Below are 3,689 nucleotides of genomic sequence, written 5' to 3'. Positions count from 1 at the left end.
CTTACTAAAGAGACAAGAGAGAGCCTGCCTCCTGCCTCCCTCCACCATGTGAGGACACAACAAGAAGACCCTTTTGTAAACTAGGAAGGGGACTCTCACAAAACACCAGATGTGCCCGTGCCTTCATCTTGGACTTCTCAGCTTCCAGAACTATGAGAAACAAATGTTGGTTGTTTAAGCCACCCAATTTATGGTATTTTTCTTAGAGCAGCCCAAAGTGACTAAGACAATACCCATATCCCAGAGTTATTATGAAGAATAAATAATGCCAGGTAGAGTACCTAGTAAGTAACCGACACATGGCAAAGGCTCAATAAATGTTAGCCGACTGCTGTTTAGATTTTGTAATCAAAAAATAAGTAGTTCTTGTAGAAAAGTAAATAACTCTGTAAGAAGTAATCACAAAAATCATCATTTGTTTTAAACCAGCATGTGAATCTATTCATCGAAGCCTGTCTTTATAGTTAGAACACTCAATAAACATGAATTTTTTTCAACTGGAGAATGGAGGAAGAGATAAGGAGGAACTCTGCACGTGAAAACAGAGGCCGCCTGGATAGTGCACGTGGAGAGTATGAGCAGAGTATGTTGCTCCAGGTAGGACCTTGGTGACTCGTGTTATTAAAGTTGAAGGGCAGCAATTTCACTGGACTCTTCAGGGCAAAGAGGACAGAAGTGTGGGTATTAATTCATTGTGGGAAAGGCAGCAGGGATGAGGAAAGAGGATGGGAATATGTTCTCAGGGGCTAGTAGCAAGATCTGGAGACACCATGTTTATTAAGAATGGGGGAGAGGGCCAGGCATGGTGGGTCATGACTTTAACCCCAGCACTCTGGAAGGCCGAGGTGGGTGGATCGCTCAAGGTCAGGAGTTCGAAACCAGCCTGAGCAAGAGCGAGACCCCGTCTCTACTAAAAAAATAGAAATAAATTAATTGGCCAACTAAAAATATATAGAAAAAATTAGCCAGGCATAGTGGCACATGCCTGTAGTCCCAGCTACTAGGAGGCTGAGGCAGAAGGATTGCTTGAGCCCAGGAGATTGAGGTTGCTGTGAGCTAGGCTGACGCCACGGCACTCACTCTAGCCTGGGCAACAGAGTGAGACTCTGTCTCAAAAAAAAAAAAAATGGGGGAGAACTAATTGGAGAGAAATCCGTGGTAGATACTTCAGAATGGAAGCCCCTGAGATACTCCTGCGTGTCCAGAGTTGAGGAGAAGAGAAGACTTCAAAGCAGTGAAACATTAAAGACAAAGCTGAGAAAGAATAGAAACATGAAAAGTAGCCAAAATGGAATTTATTTTTTTATTAAGAATTACCATTTGATGAAAATGAACAGAATCTTTTTTTTAAAGAAAGTAAACAATATAACTTTCGAGGGAGAGAGAAGGTGAAATTGGAATGACATGAGGAAATACTACTAACTACTAAAGCTACTGGGATTTAATGAGAAAGAATTAATGAAATTATTTCCGGTGTCCAAATATCCTCTCTATCTGACAGAGTTCAGAGTTGCTCATCTCAAAGTTTTCTTCTCTATCTAATGTACAGGACACCTGGGACAGTCACACTGCTCTCCATTAAATGGTTAATGATATTATTAATACTAGATGAATAGAACTGAAATTAAGATGGTCACAAGAAATTTCTATCTGGCTGTAATACAAAAGAACCAAGTGAAAATGTCATTCAAATCACACATAGCCACCTGTGGGGAAGACCAAATCCTTTATTTCTGAACTATTAATCTGCTCTGTTCTGTTTGATATTAATAGCCTTCTAGACAAAGGCAGAGCTATTTCATTTAGAGCCCACCAACTAGCTGTGTTTCCTATAACATATTCAGAATAAAACAATTTACACTAACATGTTTGTAGATCACTGGTAAACTATTAATGATAAAATTTGTATTAATATAATCCCTTCAATTTCATTATTCTATCAGCTTTTAGCTCTTCATGAAACTCAGAAATTATTTCTCATAGTAAGTGAAAACATATTTAAAGAAGTGAAACAAGTAGTTTTATAACATTTTTCTTAGCATTTTTGTAATTTATAAAGATTAAATTTGCACAGCTTTTACCTTGGTATTAAGTACATGCATTTCAAAAATGAAACAGAGCCCAAACACATTAGAATTTTAAAAGTGTTTTGGAATCCCAACAGACTCAAAATTTGGTATATTAAATACAATTTGTTCATTGAATTTAGACTAGTTCTTGGAAATTATATGCTGTGAATTTAAAATCACGTCATGGGGCTTTCAGCTCAAGGCCTGGGTAATGATGTATTTTGTAAATAATTCACAAAATGGTGACTTGAAGTCTTGGAAGAATTGATTTATTTCTCAGAATACAAAATAGAATCTGGACAGTAACTTGGCTATGATTGTTCCCTAACCTGAAAAATTGTTGTATTTGCTGCATACCAAATTCTCTTTCAACTCCTTTATCATCTTAAAGACCAGGAAGAGTTAAGAGGTTACTCATTAGATCATTTCTTCACTCCACAGACATTTATTAGACATCTACTGAATGCCAGGCACTGGGATAGGCATTAGTGATATCCCCTCACCTCCTAAGGAACATGCTCACTGACCCAAGGTAAGCATCATTTAGTTAGGAATGGAAATACAGGGTTAGGGACCCAAAAGGAATAATTAACTTTATGTGCAAGAGCCTAGGAAGGCTGTACTGAGAGTGCAGAATTTAAATTGGGTGAAGGAGAAATTCACCAGTCAGAGAACAAGGGAAAAAACACTCCTTCCAAGCAGAGAAATCTGCATGTGCAGGGCCCCAAAGTGTGAAGAGCCAGGCATGTCAGAGTGGATGAGGTACAGGGTGCTTGGGAGGGAGAGGGAGGAGGGAACCCTGGACAGGAAGGTGGTGGATAGATTGCAAATTATTTGCAATGGATTTCCACCCAAGGATTTTAAGTAGGGAAGTGACGGATTAGATTTGTCTTTTGGAAAGATAATATTTAAAGGAAGTACCAGCTAACGTAATAGTAAGTAGAGGCTGTTGCAATATTGTAGATAAAAGAAAGTATTGCTGAATGAAGGCATAGTGGGAGAGTGGATAGAGAGGAAGGGATGTATTTCATAGTTTCAAGAAAGGTAGACTTATAGGTCTTAATGAGCTATTGGATGTGGGGAGTGGTGGAGAGATTATAATTTTTGCACCTATGAAGATATGAATCCCTTTAACTGCAAAATTATTATGAAAACAGGCCATTGGGGAAAAGCCCAGAAAGGCAAAGTGGGGAGAGTTTTATTGGACTTGTTGAGCTTCAGATGATAAACACCCATGTTAGTGTTACAGCTCTTTTAGAATTTGTCTGGTAGGTTTCCCAGTCCTCATAGGAAGACCTCCCCCACCCAGCGTTAAAAATAAAAAAGAAAGAAAGAAAGAGAGAGAACACCTATGTCCAGCAGATATGTCAACAAGCAGGATCCAGGGATAGAAGGGAGTTATAGATACACTAATAGAATTAGAGATCGATGGGGTATACTGCTATGGTCTGAATGTTTGTGTTCCCCCAAAATTCATGTGTTGAAATCCTAACCCCCAATGTGATGGTATTAGGAGGTGAGGTCTTTGGGAGGTGAATGGGATTAGTTCCATTCATTAACGTGTCTCTTTTATAAGGGCACTAATCCGATTCATGCTCCACCCTCATTTTATTAATAAAA

The 3,689-nt window shown here is 38.8% G+C and overlaps 1 non-coding gene across 1 annotated transcript; it reads left to right on the top strand.

Annotated features, from left to right (window-relative positions):
- Nucleotides 1–3,307: 3,307 nt before the first annotated feature.
- Nucleotides 3,308–3,369, top strand: LOC142873185 (U7 small nuclear RNA). Its single transcript, XR_012921228.1, has one exon. It is a non-coding gene; the product is annotated as a U7 small nuclear RNA (small nuclear RNA).
- The last annotated feature ends 320 nt before the right edge of the window (nt 3,370–3,689 follow it).

Source organism: Microcebus murinus, chromosome 9 (genome assembly GCF_040939455.1).
Source record: "Microcebus murinus isolate Inina chromosome 9, M.murinus_Inina_mat1.0, whole genome shotgun sequence".
In the NCBI taxonomy this organism is placed as follows: domain Eukaryota; kingdom Metazoa; phylum Chordata; class Mammalia; order Primates; family Cheirogaleidae; genus Microcebus; species Microcebus murinus.
The sequence above is the reverse complement of the archived record's forward strand: the minus strand, read 5'-3'. Positions and strand labels throughout refer to the sequence as shown.